The sequence below is a fragment of the Protopterus annectens genome, chromosome 5.part1 (assembly GCF_019279795.1).
Source record: "Protopterus annectens isolate FY-2018-M chromosome 5.part1, PAN1.0, whole genome shotgun sequence".
Lineage (NCBI taxonomy): Eukaryota > Metazoa > Chordata > Ceratodontiformes > Protopteridae > Protopterus > Protopterus annectens.
In genome coordinates, this window is record NC_056736.1 from 500,369,645 (window position 1) to 500,390,104 (window position 20,460).

The window sequence follows — 20,460 nt, forward strand, 5'->3', positions numbered from 1 at the left end:
CATGTACAGAAATATTCATGCTATGTGCCATGGTACACAACACAATCCTGAGGAAACAGCTACTGCAGGATTAGCAAATGGAAGGGGCACACATCACACCACTAATGTCAAAGTCAACACATCCACAGGCAGATGAGGAGTCAGAGAGGGAACCACCAGCTGCTGTGGGGGTAGGCAAACATAGGTGTGCTCAGTATGCCCTTGCATTGGCTAAGAAACAATGTATAGCACACTCACTCACCACCTAGGGACCTAAAACTTTCTTCTTACTCACATACATACATATAGTAATATTGATGCCAGACAACTCACACAACCTTTACCTCCCCATGTATTGGCAGTGTACTGATTGCACCAGACAGAGTCATCCTTGAACTAAAACTGTGGCAACTGATGCATTTACAAGATAATTTCTGAACCTGGATTGTATTGTTTAATAATATTATGGCATATCCTTGTATTTCATCACTTGTTACAGTAAGTAAGTAAAAGGTGGGAGATTTATACAAATATTAGCATAACATGTGACAGCAGATACTTATTAGACTTATATGAGTCCGTTGGTAAGTAGTAGGCCTCAGACATCCATGATTCACATAGTCAAACCTCTCAAAAGTACTTATGATCACTGCATACCCTCAGTTTAGCACCATACGTTTGTACTGGAAAATCATTGAAGAGAGAAGTTAGAAAGTAATGGTACACATTGCAGTTTCTGACTTCACAACCCTAACCAGATCAAATAACAGGCAGGATGCAAAACAAGGAGACTAACAAGAGCAACATATCCTTGTTTGTTCCATAACAGTAACTCACCTTTGCTTCCCCCCTCAACAGAACAGTTGTACACTTGTATGTGCCATAACAGTAATTCACCTTTGCCCCTACCCCTAAAGCACAGTCTACGCTTGTTTGTGCCATCCAACCTACCCTTTAGTTGTTGACAAATGCCTATCATATTATTGCCAGTTAATGTCTTCACACATTTTAAGGCCAATGATATGGCATGGCTTACAGACCTCATGTCTTAGAGTACCGGTCAGATAACTGATGAATGACCTGAAAACACAAAAAGATAAGACAGAGCTGTATATTTGCAAGCAATAATCATAACAGGTTGTATGATCACTAAGTGCACTATATCCAAATATAATAAAAACAGGTTCATAGATTAGTATTAGACTAACTCCCCTTGTGGGCCATTTAACCCATGAGAGAATCAAACCCTGTACCTTGTGTCTGCAAGGCAAACACTTTAAACATTATACCAACTTCACTCTAGTGGTTTATGGTTTGATATCAGTGTGCATTCTGTTGCAGTTGGTTGTGTGATAAATAACTTCAATTCTTTGCTGCAAAGCTGTTTGTATAGCATAGAGGGATAAAGCAGCCATCCTTTTTTCTGAAGATGCATTGGAGTGAGAGTTGAAATCCAGACCTATGTAGACATATCTCATGTGCACTAACATGTCATAGACTGCTTTTCCTCATTTCAACTATTTCTCCCTTTTTTATTTTTTAATTTCCTTTCTTTTATACTAAATAAGACTAAAAAGCTGACAGAAAAAAACACAATTTTTAAACAAATAAAGAGGTTGGATGTTAATGAAACAGGACCTATAAACTGTGCACTATTTACTTGCATTTCCAACCTTGATAGACCTACATGCAACACTTTGTAAGTGTAACCTGACACAACCACCTGATGATGTAAACAATTACAATTGCCATCCCATAAAAACAAACACTGAGGAACACCCCTACACGGATCCAACTTTTTGGGATTCAGCAATTTTAATGAGTTCAGACCTCATTTGTATCATCACCATGCTGACAGCCCTGAATATGCATGGTTAGCAACTGTGTAATAGGGGAAACTGAAGGGGAGCCAAATGTTGAACGTAGAAGGGAGAGTATTACATTTAAAAATGTTTCTATTTTGAGTCTTTATCCCGTTTATTTTAAGCTTATCCAGATACTTTGATCTAACATACATCTCAACTGTACAGATTTTTTTCAGAATGCCCAGTTTTTGCCTCATATTTTTGGTCTGTTCCTTATAAATATGTGTTGTTTGATAAATCACTGTGATGATCTAAAGATTAAAGTTGCTAAATAATGACATGCATTTAAATTTCAGACTTCATAACCTTCAGAAAATGCATGCTAACACAAATCCTGTTATTCTAGAAACTTTCTAAGTTAATAAGTGCAACCCAGATTTCTTGTGCAAAGATACTGAGGGGTATGTATAAGAGGTTGGGAGATACGCAAAGCTGTTAACTCCTGTTGCTGCTGCAAACCTGTTGCTCTATTAATTTTCTACATTTGTAAGGGCAATATTTAAAAAGCATCCCTGTTCTGGCCCTTTGTCCCCCCATTATTTATGGCTTTGTCCAGATGTCTTGCCCTAAGAGGTTGAGAGGTATGGTCTGCATTACCTATGATGTGTACTGTTCATTTGGGGGCAGGGCAGTAAAACTGCATTTTGCAAACCTGTTGTTCTGTCAATTTTCTAAGTTAGTAAGAGCAATATTTAATATGTGCCCCTATTTCTGGCCCTTTGTCCCCTCATTATTGATGGCTTTCTCCAGATTTCTTGCTCTAAGAATTTGAAAGGTATGTCATGCAAACTAGTTCAGTGGCTGTATTTGAAACATTTTTGAATACAGATGGAACACTAGCACAGAGTCAACACAGTTGCTTCCTACCATGTTGAATCACTCCAGCATGTTTCCTGGATTTATTTGCATGCTATTTGGCTGCTTCTGCAGCTGATTATCATGCCACAGTGTTTAACTGGTGTCCACGGGGGTGCGCACCTGTACTGAATTCAAATTTTTCCATGCCTGTGTGTGCATCTCGCTGCGACTCAGACATGGTGAAAAATCACTGTGTACACTTTATTTTATCCCACCCATAAAGTTGACAACTAAATAAATACTATTTTTCTCTTGCTGTTGTAAAAGCATACCAGATATATGTCCCCTTGAATAAAAGAAACATGTACATGTTTGTTGTAAACTGAATCAAACATCCAGTTGTGGGCTATCAGATTCTAAAGCAAACTTTGGCATATTTAGGTCCCTAGTCATCTAAGATTATATGCTAAAAAATAATATCTATAAAAAGAATGTGAACAACACATTTGGACATTCATTTATAACATGCACTTACTTTGAGCATCTGGTGTAATGGTGATGGAACAGCTGTAGCTTGATGTTTTTGTGCAAGTTTGCAATTCTCAGTTATTTTGTTTTTTCTTTATGAATAATTCCAATTCTTGAATATATCAGTTTTAGGCACAAATAAATATTGATTTCAGTTCTAATATTACAGCATTGCAGTGTATGATTTTGATGCATACTTCCTAGCATTCAGAAAAGGGCTCTGCCAGCAATAAGCCTGAATAATGAACTGCTACCACTGGTGGCAACCCTTTCTGATTCAGAGACAGGTCTAACACCGAAATTCTATACAGTCTGTACAACTATTGAGGTGGGCCATCTCCATGGATGTTTTACATGCTAATCAGGTTTACTGAGAGAGCAGCTTATACTAATTTGCAATGTGCATCCCCAGAAATACTTGCACAAATTATCTTGGTTGTCCATATTTAACAAGCATGGCTAAAAAGCTGCATTTTCCCATTATAGTCAATGGGGAGACCATGTAAAAGGTAAGATCAGGTAGGTATCTGTAGACAGGTAACAGTGTGTGTGTGTGTGAGTGTGTGTGTGTGTGTGTGTGTGTGTGTGTGTGTGTGTGTGTGTGTGTGTGTGTGTGTGTATGTGCATGGGAGCATGTATGTGTGGTGTGTGTGCGCGTGCCTACACATCTGTGTATGTCAGTGTATCTCCCTGTGTGGTCACAGTAGAGGGGTCAATTAAGGGATAGGTAGTGTGTGTGCGTGTGTGCGTGTGTGTATGTGTGTGTGTGCATGTGTGTGTGTGTGTGTGTGTGTGTGTGTGTGTGTGTGTGTGTGTGTGTGTGTGTGTGTGTGCGTGTGTGCATGCATGCATGCATGTGCACGCGCATGTGTGTGTGCGTGTGTGCGTGCGTGCATGCATGTGCACGCGCATGTGTGTGTGTGTGTTTGTGTGTGTGTTTGTGTCTGTTTCTGTGTGTGTGTGTGTGTGTGTGTGTGTGTGTGTGTGTGTGTGTGTGTGTGTGTGTGTGTGTGTGCATGTGTCCGTGCGTGCATGCATGTGTGTGTGTGTGTGTGTGTGTGTGTGTGTGTGTGTGTGTGTGTGTGTGTGTGTGTGTGTACATGCACACATGTGTGGAGGGCTGCCAGCTTTCAAAACTCCTATAGACTAATGAGCAAAGCCTGTAATATTTGGGGGGAGGCACTAGACACTAAGGTGACTATGCCAAGATATATGAGCTGCCATTGGTGATTACCACAGGAAAGAACTGATTAGCAGTAGCGGTTATATCACATGATTAAGAGACAGGCAAATAAGCCATTAAAGAGGTCTTTACTCATTGCAGCTAATCATGTCTCTGAATTGCCCTTTTGTCCATATCAATTTGTGCTCATGGTAGGGCTCTTTCTGAATCTCATGCACCATGTTTGCCAAAGTCAATTTTTTATTGTAAACTGAAGCTAACCAAAACTGGAAACTGGGTTATATCACTGACATTATTTGATATTTTACAGCAAACATTTCTGGGCAGCTTCATCTAATTTATGAATTACTAGGTGAAGAGGGTTGACTTTTAACAGATAAAGAATATAGAAAAATGTTTTTGTAACCTGTTTTGGGAGAGTCTATAAATCATCTTTAAATAGTTCTGTAAAATCTCCCAGACCAAGAACAGGTTTTTAGGTGGAAGAGTTATAACTTCTTCCATTCAAACAGTAAACTATTAGACAAAAAGATTAGTGTTTTAAAGTTATTAGAGGTCTGTAAATTGTGAAAAAGGAAGAAAATGCCCTTGCTGTGATGACATTCCAGCTGTCTTTCATAAACCTTTTAAATTTTCATTGGCAGATCTTTAACACTGGTCTATAACATTTCACAAAGCATTTCTAATTCTTACTCCTAAATAAGGGCAGAACAAATGTAACCCAGGCCATTATAGAACTATTTCTCTGATTAATAGCAATGCAAAAATGCAGACTATGATTTTAGCTAAAAGGTTTCAATGTTGGATTTCCCTATTTTATGAATTCCACATGGAAGGAATTTATTTAAGGTTGGACTGTTGAAGAAAGTTGGCAGAAACTGAGAAAGTTCATCTAGTTTGCCCATGTTTGCAAATGGTCATTTGTAGAGGCCATATTTTTTCACATAGAAATGCACTTGATTCTATCGAATGGTGGATGTTTTTCATGTTGCACTGTTGCAGTCATCACACTTGGGTTATCTGCCTGCAGGTAGCCCTCAGTCAGCCCGAATATCATAGTCTTAGTATTTCTGCGTCAGATGCTGTCGCTTCTTCCATGACGTCAGGTCGTCGGGGGTATAAAAACAGGCAGCTGATGCCATTACATCAGTCTTTCTTGCCGAGGAGGAGCCCAAAGCAGTTCACAATTGCCGGTCGGCCGCTACCTGAAATTTTTGTTTTTCGAGTTGTTAATCCTGAAGTCTTCTAAAGCTAAGTACCCCGTTGGGGATCCTTTTTTCTTGCTCTAACCGATGTCAGGAAAAAGTTAACAATTGTCTTGCTTGTGTAAAGCAAATACCTCACAGAGATCTTCATTCTTACTGCATCACCTGTTTAGGCCCAGACCACGACGTCCCTTGCTGTCATATTTTTGCTTTGTTTAACGCCCGAACCATTCATCGTCAGGCTATTTTTGTTGCTAAATTCTTTTGCTCTCGATCTCCATATTCTGAAATGGCTTCAGTAAGCCATCCGACTACTGATCTTCTGAAAAAAATGTAAGGATAAAGACAGAGACAGACCGCATAGGTCCAAAACTGCCAACAACACTTCCATTAAGCTAGTCGCCTGTCTGCCGGTACTCAGTGAGGTGCCTTTTTTATTGTAAACTGAAGCTAACCAAAACTGGGTTATATCATTGACATTATTTGATATTTTACAGCAAACATTTCTGGGCAGCTTCAGCTAATTTATGAATTACTAGGTGAAGAGGGTAGACTTTTAACAGATAAAGAATATAGAAAAATGTTTTTGTAACCTATTTTGGGAGAGTCTATAAATCATCTTTAAATAGTTCTGTAAAATCCCCCAGACCAAGAACAGGTTTTTAGGTGGAAGAGTTATAACTTCTTCCATTCAAACAGTAAACTATTAGACAAAAAGATTAGTGTTTTAAACTTATTAGAGGTCTGTAAATTATGAAAAAGGAAGAAAATGCCCTTGCTGTGATGACATTCCAGCTGTCTTTCATAAACCTTTTAAATTTTCATTGGCAGATCTTTAACACTGGTCTATAACATTTCACAAAGCATTTCTAATTCTTACTCCTAAATAAGGGCAGAACAAATGTAACCCAGGCCATTATAGACCTATTTCTCCGATTAATATCAATGCAAAAATGCAGACTATGATTTTAGCTAAAAGGTTTCAATGTTGGATTCCCCTTTTTTATGAATTCCACATGGAAGGAATTTATTTAAGGTTGGACTGTTGAAGAAAGTTGGCAGAAACTGAGAAAGTTCATCTGGTTTGCCCATGTTTGCAAATGGTCATTTGTAGAGGCCATATTTATTCACATAGAAATGTATTTGATTCTATCGAATGGTGGATGTTTTTCGTGTTTCACTGTTGCAGTCATCACACTTGGGTTATCTGCCTGCAGGTAGCCCTCAGTCGGCCCGAATACCATAGTCTTAGTATTTCTGCGTCAGATGCTGTCGCTTCTTCCATGACGTCAGGTCGTCGGGGGTATAAAAACAGGCAGCTGATGCCATTACATCAGTCTTTCTTGCCAAGGAGGAGCCCAAAGCAGTTCACAATTGCCGGTCGGCCGCTACCTGAAACTTTCGTTTTTCGAGTTGTTAATCCTGAAGTCTTCTAAAGCTAAGTACCCCATTGGGGATCATTTTTTCTTGCTCTAACCGATGTCAGAAAAAGTTAACAATTGTCTTGCTTGTGTAAAGCAAATACCTCACAGAGATTTTCATTCTTATTGCATCACCTGTTTAGGCCCAGACCACGACGTCCCTCACTGTTATTTTTTTGCTTTGTTTAACACCTGAACCATTCGTCGTCAGGCTATTTTTGTTGCTAAATTCTTTCTCTCTTGATCTCCATATTCTGAAATGGCTTCAGTAAGCCATCCGACTACTGATCTTCTGAAAAAATGTAAGGATAAAGACAGAGACAGACCGCATAGGTCCAAAACTGCCAACGACACTTCCATTAAGCTAGTCGCCAGTCTGCCGGTACTCAGTGAGGTGCATTTGCAACCCCTGATGCCCACTTCTATGGATTCGCAGGCTTCTGCTGAGACCCATTCAGAGTCCTTTATGCCTCAAGAAGCTTCTTCGACTATGGAACCAACGGATGTCTCTATCTTGGATGGGTCCGGAGCTGCTGTGCAGTCACCGGCTTCTGAGGGTGTTTTCCTATCTACCAATGTTCGAATCAAACCGACAACTTCTTTTTTTAGCCAAAACTACCAAGTTTCTTAGGCCCAGGGTATGCACTATGCCTAGAAAACCGATGAACAAAGTGCATGCTCAGGCCTCCATGCCACAAAAACAAATGCTTAGAATGACTGAAGACCTTATAATGCTAAATAGGGGAAGCCAGCCTTCCCCTGCTAAGAGACAAATAATTCAGTTGCCTTCAGATTCTACAGACCAGGAGTCCGATGACTCTGACCTTTCTGATTATCACGACATGCCCTTATCAGCCTATGAGGATTCAGATGCAGAGGAATCCATTCCCTCTGCCTCCCCTCCAGAGGATTTCTCTTTTGGTGAAACCTTGCATACTTTAAGAGAGCATTTCCATTGGGAATGCCAAGACTATCCTCAGTCCAAAAAGAGACTCAGAGAATTTTTAAAGCTACCTCAGCACAGACCTTTAGGTATTCTCCCTGTCCTAGATGTTGTGGATGATGTTTTCTTGGAATCCAGTCTTACTCCAGACACCTTACCTCCAGCCCCTAGGAAACTGAACAGGTACTACCGAGTACGTGATTCCCACAAGTTTCTTTTCAAGAATCCTACTGCTGAGCCAGAGATCATTTCCCAGGGACTTAAAGGTATTAAGGCTACTACAGCCAAAAATCCTAGCCCTTCGGGCAGAGATTCCAGAGCTTTAGACAGATGGGGTAAGAAGGCATATACCTCTGCAACTCTTGCTATCAAGGCATTGAATTGCCACTTTCACATGATGAAGTACCAGCAACATACTATGGATCTCATTAAACAAAAAATGGTAATATTTCCAGATAATAAAGATTTGCAAGAGCTTATGCATTCTGCAAACCAAGTTAGTAAGCATACTTTGCAGTGTGGTTTTGATGTCCTAGAAGCATCTTGCAGGGCTGCAGTCACTTGTTCTGTACTGAGAAGACATGCTTGGCTCAAGGAGCAGACCTTGCCAGATCATGTCAAATCCAAATTACTAGATGCACCTTTAAATAAGGACATTTTGTTTGGCATCAAAGCAGAAGAAGTTCTTATAGGTTCATAGGTTAGTACTAAGCTAACTGCCCTTGCAAGGCACTTTAAGCCTAGCCAATTATCCCTTGTGAGACTCAAACACTGCACTTTGTGTTTGTAAGGCAAACACCTTAACCATTAGGCCACTCTCCCAACTCACAACAATCGAAGAAAAAGCTAAATCTATGCAAAATGTTAAAGTATTCTTCCAAGTGCAACCACTCCTTCACATCAACCAAAAGAAGATGCTAGCTGTACAGAATGCTCTGACAGCTTTCAGATACCTAATCTTTCCAGGAAAACTGCTGATAAAAACAGACAACACCACAGTTATGTGGTACATAAACAAGCAGGAGGGAACCCATTCTTACCCACTCTACAGGTTAGCCATGACTCTGTGGAGCACAGTTTTGGACAACCAAGTCCATCTACAAGCTCAATTCCTGCCAGGCAAACAAAATTCACTGGCAGATGATGTCAGCAGAAATCTCCTAGAACCACATGAGTGGAAATTGAAGCCCAGCACCTTTAACCTCCTGATCCAGAGGTGGGGGACCCCAGAGGTGGATTTCTTTGCCTCCCCCTACAACCACCAGTTAAGCATATTCTGCATCAGGAACCCTCACAGCAGGGCCTGGAAAGTGGATGCCCTATCCTTACAATGGGAAAACCTCTGAATTTATGCCTCTCTCCCTCTGCCCCTTCTCTCAAGAGTACTACTCAAGATAAAAGAAGACAGGCCAAGGACAATTCTGATTGCCCCAGACTGGCCATGCCAGCACTGGTACCCACTCCTGCACAGCCTGACAATGGTGCCACCCTGGCACCTACACCAGACCCATACCCTGCTATCACAGCAGGAGGGACAGATTTTGCATCCACAATTACAAACCCTAAATCTTGCAGCCTGGCTTATTCCTTGAATACTCCACCAGCAACCCTAAATAAACAGGTGCTGGACATCATTCAGCCAGAAGGCCTAGTACTAGGAAATCCTATGCGGAAAAGTGGAAAAGATATTTTTTATTGGATTCAGTCTAAAGGAAAGGACACAGCTGTGCCCTCCTTACCTCTAATCCTGGATTACCTAGCAGAGCTACTCCACAGAGGCCTATCCTCCTCCTCCATTAAGATTCATGCCTCTGCCATTTCAGCTTATTGCAACACTGAGCCACCTCTATTTTATCACCCTCTCATCAAACAGTTCCTGAGAGGGGCTAACAACTTAAGTTCCCCAAGGAGAGTACCCACCCCTGCTTGAGACCTTAACTTTGTACTGGAAAAGCTCACGCTTCTCCCTTTTGAACTTTCTACTTCAGCAGAGTTAAAATTCCACTCTTGGAAAACAGTCTTACTTCTAGCCATCACTTCAGCTAGAAGAGTGCCTGAGTTACAGGCACTGATGGCTGTGGAACCCTTTATTATCTTCCATGCTGACAGGGTTTTCCTCAGGACTAACCCGTCCTTTATGCCTAAGGTGGTGTCCAGTGTGGCCCTAAACCAATCCATCCATTTGCCAACCTTCTTCCCTAACCCTCAGAATAAAGGGGAAAGGATCCTGCACTCTTTGGACGTGCACAGACAGTTCAGGTTCTGCCTTGATAGGACTAAGCCTTTCAGAAAATCTGACCAGCTGCTAGTCAGCTTTGCAACAAGGGCAGAGGGCAAGGCCATTTCTAAACAAACCATTTCCAAATGGATAGCACACTGCATCCATTTCTGCTACAAGCACCATGGAAAACCAACCCCTCAGGGGGTTAGAACACATTCCACTAGGGCTACTTCTACCTCTACGGTATTTCTCAGGGGAGCCCTACCAGGGACATTCTGGAAGCTGCAACCTGGAGTTCTGTACACACCTTCACCAAGCTTTACCACTTACCTATCTTTTCCAAATCCAGGGCAGGATTTGCTACAGCAGTCTTGCAAGGCCTACTAGCCAGCCCTAACTCTTCTTGACTGCTTCCACCCTTCCTCAGCTTTGGGAATCAACCCAAGTGTGATGACTGCAACAGTGAAACATGAAGAACATAGTACAGTTGTGTACACTTACCATAAATGTAGACGTTCGAGTGTATTCACTGTTGCAGTCCTGGTTTCCCTCCCTCAAGCCCTCTGTTTTTCTCTATCTTTCTATCTCTCCTCTCTATGGCTATTCCTAATGGTATTGGTATTTACTTTTTACTGGTGGTGTTCTCCATACTAGCTCCCTGTTTGGGGGCTCCTGACATTTGGGGTAAGAAAAACTGATGTAATGGCGTCGGCTGCCTGTTTTTATACTCCTGATGATCTGACGTCATGGAAGAAGCGACAGCATCCGACACAGAAATACTAAGACTCTGGTATTTGGGTTGACTGAGGACTAACTGCAGGCAAATAACCCAAGTGTGATGACTGCAACAGTGAATACACTCGAACATCTACATTTATGGTAAGTGTACACAACTGCACTTTTCTGTTCCATGTCTTGGGGAATATAGGGAAAGGTCTGAAATTTTAATAATGGCTTGGAGCCCTATATAAGAATCCAAAGATAGGCTTTTAATAAGTAGGGAATTGACTCAGGAATTCTCTTTTAACCATGATACTAGGCAGGCCTGACAACTTTTCCTGTTCCTCTTTATCCTGGCAATTGAAGTTTTAGTGCAAAAATTCAGAGAATTTTTAAATTCTATTGATTGTGAATGGACATTTTTTTACATTGATTAATGATATTTCCATGATACCAATGGACAGATTAGACTTAGTAAAGTAACTCTGGAAGGCTGGAGAATTTTTGAGGAATTTCAATCACTGTATTAACTCCAGTACAACTGGGCTACAATCTTTCAATTGCAAGTTATTGTTGTGGATCTTATTGATAGAAGAACTACAGTTAAATATTTAGGGTTATCTGTTAGGGAATGGAAAGGTGTTTCCGCCTAAGGTTTTATATGTTTTCAGGCACATACTGCTGTTTGTTAGAGATAGGAAATAGTTAAATACTATTCAGTCTATATGTGTGAACTTTATATGGAGAGGCAAGAGTGGCCATACTGCACAAGGCAGACTTAAGGCTATCCATAAAATATGGAGGATGGGGATGCCAGATTTCTCATTGTACACTGTAGTTGCCTTCTCTAACTGATACTTATATTTGCAACATCAATCTACTCTTGATGAAAATGCTATGGAGGAGCAGCTTAGATATAATTTCTTGGTCTGATCATATTTTTACAGGTCATAAAAGAACCATCAGTATTTATCCTTGGGATCTTGAAGATGGGTTTATGAAATTCTCCCTTGATTAAAATTCAGGGTTGCACTGTCTACTTATGAAGTTGGAATGCTAGGAGAATAAAGGCAGTAGAAGATCTACTTTCAAGGCATAATGGGGGACTTGAAGGGTTTAGGAGTCACCATTCTTTTACTTTGGGATTTGATCTTCCACAATGTGAATGGCTGTTGTTTGAACAGCTAAGAAGTGCTATTTAAAGTTGGCTGATCAAAGACGATTCTCTGTTCCATCCTAACATTTTAGAAAATTTGAGCTACCTTGGTTTAACTGTATGAATAGTGGAGGATACATTTTCTTATTGTATATGACATATTAGGCTCAGTAAGGCTAAATATGCTTCAGAAATTGAGAAATTTAGATTACAGTGGAAAGACAAAAACATGAGTCATATGGGGCAGCTTCTGTTGGATGCTTAAGAAGACTAGCCAGTCTATGACTTTTTCCATTAATTTGGGATCGTACATGAGGAGGATCTGTGTGTGGTAAGAAAACTCCTCTTCAGATTTGACATTTAACTGGTTCTGGTATAGGTGCATGCCAGAGCTGTAATAGGTTCATAAATTCATAGGAGGTTACTAGTCTAATGGCCGTTGGGTCCGTACAAGCCTAGCCAAGCTCGACCCTTGTTCCCTTAAGAGTCTAGAGATATGATGTATGTTATAAACAGATATAAATCAACACCAACAGCCCCTATTCAAGAGGGACACAGGTGAAACCCTTGGGGTAAATTTGCGGTTTCCCATACAATCATCCAAGTCATGCTTAAAAAGGGTTAATAAGGGGCTCTGTTTAACCTTTATTGCAAGTTTATTCCAGATGAAAGACAACCTCTGGGAGACATATCTGTCTCTCCAGCAAGTCCTGTTGATGTCACATGCTAGGTTAAGGTCCCTAAATTGAGTGAATCATGTAACATTTGACTTGCATATATGCAGCATTTCCATTAAGGCAAGATCAGAGGTTGCTCTGTATGCAAGGCACAGGTCACCTCTGAGTAGTCTATACAATACAGAATATAGTCACAGAGATTTCAGTCTGTCCATGTAAGACATGTACTGAAGACCATGAATCTTCTTTGTGAGGAATCTTTGAGGTCTCTCCAGTTGCTACAGGTGTCTGTTTAGGTACATACCAAAGAGAATATTGGACTCTGTTATTGGCGTGATGAGGGAAGAGTGCAGGGGGGTTATAACCTCTTTTGTTCTGGAAGCTATGCCCTTGCTTATGAGGTGAGCAACATAGAAGGCCTTACTTACCACTGTGGAGACATGTTGATCAAAAGTAAGGTTACTGTCAACCTGTTTGCCCAAACTTCTCAACACTGAATTAGAGCTTAGGGCGTGTTATTAATATGGCGATCTGCAGGGACACTGTTTTTGCCAAAGGGGACAATAATGCATTTTTTTTGCATTGAGTTTAAAACCATGACTTTGGCACCAATCACTGACTTGTGTAAGTCCTTCTTGTAGAATGCTCCTCATGTGGGTATGCTTTATATGTTTTCCGAATGTGCCAGGGTATGACCTGTTTGGTCAGCTTGTTGGTTGGAATGGGAACTTATTTTTGGAACACAAGTCTCAGATAAATGAGACTCTGTGTTACTTGGTGTTGTAATGGAAAATGTTAAGTGCACAGAAGATGAGAAGTTAATGCTTCTATAGATGGCAGGTTTGGTACATAGTATGACAACTAATGCACAGAAGAGCACCCCTGTTTGGTCATCTAGTACTACTGCTTTCAATAATATAAGAATGTATAACTATCTCCTAAGAGCACAACATGACAGAGTGTTAAGGATAAGTTTAAACACCCTTGGGAAAAGGCTATCAGATATTAACATACTACTGTGTGATTGTTTAGACTGACACCTGGGTAGACCCCATATGTTGTGGGGTTATGGGGGTAGTAACAAGGTACTTAGTGGTGTCTTCCAATTTGTTTGTTTTTCCTTATCATTTGAGAGTGTTGTGGTCTTCTTTTAGTTGTTTTATCTAGTTTTTTGCATAGATGTCTAATATATTATATTATTTCTGTCTTGTTAGTTGCTGTTAATAATTTATACTTCATATTGTACGTCTTGTATATTTTTATCTTAGGTGATTTGTAATGTTGAAAAATAAATTAAATAAAGCAAAATTCTGGGCAGCATTTATTTTACAACTTTCAACACATTGTCCTTTTTTAGTATAAGTGACAATGGTAAAGAGTTTGCTCCATCATGAATTTTTATTCAGCATCATATAGTTGATGGTAGTCTTTCATATTTAAACATAATAAGATATTGATGCATTTTCTGTTTGTCCCCTGAAGAAAAGAATATGTAGAAGTATATTGTAAAATGCATCTACTGGAATCTACTGGAATATGCATACTATTAGAATTTAAAGACCACCTTCGATTACCTTGCATAAGTAGCTATCCAATAATAAGATCTCATCACTGATTTGTATATCTTTACTGTTTTATACATTAAGATTAATACATACTCATTCAATCTAACTGTAAATCCCAAATTATTTCCATTGTATATTATAGCAATAATCCACGCCTGGGTGTGGGTAATGCTGGATTTACCCACGGTTGGCATGGTTTGGTCACGAGGGCGAACCCCGAGTGGCCAAACAAAGCCAACCGTGGGTAAATCCAGCATTACCCACACCCAGAAGTGGTTATTGTTATTATCTAATGACATTATTTAAGAAAAAAAACAATTACTTTTCTTAAATAATGGCATTGTATAATGCCTCCTTGCTGCCCTTCCGCAGCTGACTGGTATTCTGCAGCAGTTCTGATGTACTGTGCATGCGTATGCCTACACAGTACATCAGAGCTGTGGGCAAAAGCAATGGAGAAAGCAAGATCTCCGTTGCTTTTTACAAACTGTCTTGCTATGTTAAAGGAGTTTAACATAGCGAGACAGCTTTAAAAAAGCAACGGAGAATCGCTGTTGCTGTTTCTAAAGCTGTCTCGCTATGTTAAACTCTTTTAACATAGCGAGACAGTGTAAAACAATGGAGATCTTGCGTTCTCCGTTGCTGTAAAAAAAAAAAAAAGAGTTATACTAATGGAAAAAGGAGGCCAGACCTTTTTCCATTACTATAACTCTGATTTACAACGTGCACTCTGACCAATCAGTGTGCACATTTTGGAATATTAATGGGGGGTTGTTGTATAATTAGTTAATATAATATCCATCCATCTACAACCTCTTTTTTCCATTTTTACGCATGGGGTCAGGGTATCACTACAACAGTGACAATCATCTAGAGCCAAGGTTTACACCCTCAGGTGGTTATTAACTATTGACTATTTACTAAATAATTAACTATTAGTTAATATAATATTAATATTTCATAACTGTGAGAGCAGAGCTAGCTATGATGTGGTAAGCTTCAGTTCTCTTGTGACTCTGGCTGCCATAATCTTTATTCATTGTTGTCCTATCTAAGAATTAATTTTCTCTTATGACTTCATTACACCTGTCTGTGCAGACTGGGAATGTTATTTAACTTTTTTTAGAGGGAAGGGAAGATGGTAAAATACACACAACATTTGAAAATGTGAACCATTTTTTTAAAGGCTAGTAGTTGCCACCAAATACATACTGTTAAGGAACTTCCCTATGTGGAGTTTTTACGTATTTCTAGGTTGTGTAATGATCAAGATATTTTACAGCAGAAATTATATAGAACTGCAAATATGTTTAGAAATAGGGGTTATGATATTAATTTGGCACAAGAAGCTTTAAACTTGAGTTTGTAGTAGAAATTCTGATTTTCAAAATCTTGGTGGTGTGGGAAAGTATTATGGGCAGGATGTTTTAGAAAATGTTTTTTTTTTTTTAACTACATATAATATTTAAAGTGATCAGCTTAAGGATGTAATTTATTATTATTGGGGTTTTTTACTTAAGTTTAAATAACTGGTAGGTATTATAGGTAATGCTCCTGTATTTTCTTACAAAAGGGGCCATAGTATTAAAAATATAGTAGTGGACAGTAGATTTAACCAGTCTAAGGATAACTGGGTTGGTAAGCCCAACAAGGTTGAAACTTTTTCATGTAATCATTGTATTAGTTGTAAATATATTGTAAATACATTTTACAAGATTAATGGTATTTCTTTTATGTCTACAAGAACATATTAGAGATATAAATAATGTTAAGACAGAAAGCCCTATTGATACACATTCTAAATTGTATCAGAATAGTGATCCAGCAGGGCTCAGAGGTACTGTTTTAGAAAAAGTCAATGTACAGGATAGATGTTTAGATATAAAAAAATAATTGTTACATATATAATTGTTATATAAGGAGCTTGTATTTATTTTAAAGTATGCAACCCTGACCCCTGCTAGACAATGTAATATGTAATCAGAAGTCCGTGATTTAATTGTTTAATTAAATGATTATAGGTTCATAAATTCATAGGTGTGTACTAGGCTAATGGCCCTGGAGCCTTTAAAAACCTAGCCCATAGGATTACTCTGACATTGTGCCACCTGACCTTAGTTCCCAGTGCCTCTGTCAAGTAGAGCCAATGGAGTGATCCCCAGGTTGAATTTTCTATTTCCCATCCACTCATCAAGGTTTCTCTTGAAGAGGGCCAGTGAGGTGCTCTGTTTGGCATGCATGGGAAGTCTATTCCATAGCATGGACAGTCTGTGGGTTATGAACCTGTCCCTCCAACATGTTCTGCTGATTGTGGTAATAAGGCTGTAGTCACTGGAGCATGTGGTGCGGAGGGACTGGGATTTCTTTAGATGTAGCATTTCTAACAGAGCTGGTTCAGACATGGCTTTGTATGTCAAGCAGAGATCGCCTCCAAGTAGGTGATATGAGACATAGAATAGTTGGAGTTTTTTGAGTCTGTCCATACAGGACAAGTGTTTAAGGCCTAGAATTTTCTTTGAGAAGGATCCTCTTTGTTGCAGGTGTCTAGTGAGATACATGCCAAATGGGGCATTGTACTCGATGATTGGCCTAATGAGGGAAGAGTAGAGGGAGACAATGACCTCTTTCTTCCTGGATGCAAAACCCTTAGTAATGAGATGTGCCGAAGGACTTTCTGACCACAGTGGCAATGTGGTCGTCAAAAGAGAGGCTGCTGTCAACCTGTGTTCCCAGATCTCTTATAACACCTTCTGTGTTCAGTGGACTACCATCGATGTGGTAATTCATGGGAACCAGGTTTTTCCCAAAGGGATAACGACACATTTTTTGGCATTGAGCTTAAGGCCATGGTTCTGACACCAGTCGTTGGTCTCAGTGAGGCCTTTCTGTAGGATGTCAACATCAATTGGGGAGTTAATAATACCTCCCAACTTGCAATCATCTGTGAACTTTGTCAGCCAAAGACCCTTTGTATTGGCCTGGACTTCAGAGAAGTAGATACCAAACAGGAGAGGATCCAGGACCAAACTCTGTGGGACTCCACTCATGACTGGTCAGCAGTCTGACTTGGAGTCCACTACTTTCACACTGTGGGTTCTATCTGTGAGCCAGTTTGCAACCCACCTTGTGATATAGGGGTTGATGCCCAGCTTAGTGAGTTTTTCTATGATTCCTGAATGGAGAATTGTATCAAATGCATTGGCCAGATCAAGGTAGGCTGTATGAACCACCTTGCCTTCATTCATAGCTCTGGTGATTGACTCAAAGAAGTCTACCAAGTTGAGCAGGCATGATTTACCCTTCACAAAACCAAACTGTGTGAGATCCAGAGTTTGGAGATTCCCTATATCCTTGTTTATTAGGTCCATGATGATGTGTTCCATAGCTTTGCATATCAGACTCGTCAGGCTAATGGGGCAATAGTTCCCAGGATTTGTAGTCACTCCTCCTTTGTGGAGAGGCATGACTGTAGCAGTGCACCATTCAGTAGGGACAAAGCCTGAGGTGAGGCTGTGATTGAACAGGGCACACAAGTGAGTTGCCAGTTCACTCTGTAGTTCATGTAGAACACAGCCAGGGATATTGTCAGGTCCCATGAAAGCTGTATTCATGGCCTTGGACAGTGCTGTTTTAACCTGTGCAGCAGTAATACTGGGTGCCTGGCAATCTACTGGTATTGTGATTGGTCCTTTGGAGGGGTAAAGTTGGCACTGAATCTGTCGGCCAGTATATTGGCAATATCTGTTGGCTCAGTATAGGAAATACCATTGTGCAGTAGCTCAGTGCAAATCTGGGTATTGACATGGAGATTCTTTACATAACTATAGAAGGCCTTGTGGTTGTCTTTACTATCTGCTGCAATTCTATTTTCATAGCTAGCTTCAGAGGATTTGATGAGGGATCTCAACTTTTTGTTGAGGCTGATAAGGGAGTGTTTCCAGTCTTGGGACTTCACCTTATTCTGCATCAGTTTCCTCCTTCTGTTGTAGAGTTTGTTTATGGCAGGGGACCACCAGATTGGCTTCCTTTTTTTGTAGGAGAGCATCTTGGTTCTACTGGGTATAGTGAGATCCATGCATTTGTGTACGTGTTTGTATAGTGCATTGGTGTTTGATTCGGCGGTCATGCAACTATTCTCCATTTGCATGGGTGCCATGAAGTTAGCCACCTCTGTTTTTAGGAGGCCAAAGTTAGCATTGGAGAAGTTTTTCATGGTGGTTATCTTTGCAGGGAGGGTGGGAGGGAGGTGGATTTCCAGGGTGATTAGTTTGTGGTCGGATCTAACCAGGGAGGAGTTAACTATTGGTGTAGAACAACAGTTTCCATGTTAGTAATGACCAGGTCAAGGATGTTTCTACCTCTAGTGGGGGCAAGAATGAGCTGGTCCAGGGCATTTGAATTAATGAATTCCAGGAAACAATGGGCAAGTGTATTGGAACATGAGTAGTTTTCCCAGTTAATGGAGGGGTAGTTGAAGTTGCCCAGTATGAGAGTGTTAGGTTGGACCCTAATATTCTCCAATGTGCTTAGGAACGTGGAGTGTGAGTCTTTGGACATTGTTGGGGACCTATAGCAGGCTATGACCTGAATTGCTGTCTTACCCAATGTTAGCTGCACCTGAAGTATCTCTGATGCATTATGTTGGGCTACCAGTCTGGCGGTCAGCGCATCCTTTATGAATATGGAAACACCACCGCCTTTGGAGCTTCAGTCCAAGTTCTGGGGCCAAAAGGTGTGGAATGAGTTATTACCTGGTAGTGCAGGGGTGCTTTCTGCTGCCTTGAACCAGGTCACTTTTACAGCACAACTGTCGATGTCCTCCATTTTATGGAGTGCTTTGAGTGAGTACATTTTCAGAGGTGTAATTGTTGATGTTATTTAAGGTTTGTTTTTTAATGGTGTTTTTACTCCTTGAAGGCTTCTTTGAGCTGAGGTGCTAGGGTGTTTGCATTTACAATAAATATGGTTTACCGGCCCTTGTTGTTTTTTATCTTTATTGTGTGTTGGTCGCAGTAATAATATTATTTATCTTGTCTGCTATCAGCATTTTACCATAACAGCAAGTTGTGACAGACTGACTATAAGTCTAACTGTCCCATTATGGATGAACAGATAGCTCACTGCAGAGCTGGATCATGGTCAAATGGTGCCCTAGACAGGGTAATAGATCACCCCCCCCAGAGCAGCCCCTCATGCAGCAACCCCCCCAACCATTCCAGTGTTCTGTTATGTGGCTATTTCTCCCCATTTACCATAAATACTGTTCAAATCTGTCAGTGTGCATACTGTTTTCTTATTTACTTCTACAATGATTATAGATATTGAAATAAAATAGCACAAACACTTACAGGCATTTGTTGAACAAATAATACAGTCTCACAATGAAAACAGATTTAGCACGAGCAGTAAAGTTGTCTGCCCTTGAACTCACATTCATTGAAATGGCATTAAAACCCACATTCAATGAAAATGCATTTGGCCAGTGAGAATTGTCTACCTCTTGGCTGTTTTCAAACCATAGGCTCCTTGCACACATTTTTAGGGCCATGCATACATGTACGTGTTCTTTGATTCGCCTTTCTGATTGTATAAATTATATTTCTTGTATAATACAGCAGCACTTGTTAGAATGTGTTTTAAATTTGTAGTTTTGAATATTCTTCCAGTAAGCAATAAAATAAAATGTATGAAACAATAATAACAAAACTACCCATTTCAGAAAACTTCCACCATAAAAGGCCACTCAGACTTCTGTCATTACAATCCACCAATATCAGCCAATATGCATAGTCTGCAGTAGAAAAAGTCATCCGAATAATTCCACATTAAAGAAATCTGTAATTAATGAAGAGGTTGCTACTGGCAAACAGTTTTACACTTCAGTGTTTCATCTACAAATTCAGTGCCTGCTGCCCTTGAAGAATTAATCGCCTGTGTTAAATTACAAAAAAAGGATAAGCTGGTAATATTGCAATAGGGAATGACTGACGAACTGACAAGTTCATAGTTAATAGGCATTTCATATAAAGGAGAGCACACTCAGGAGTGCAGGACTCCTATCAACCCTGAAAATTCAACACATAATCAGTGATCAAAAGGACACTGCAATATCAGCACTCCATCTACATGGTGTGGGAGTAGAATCCACAGCCTTCTGCACCAAAGGCAATTATGCTACTAACACTGCTTTCAAGTTCTA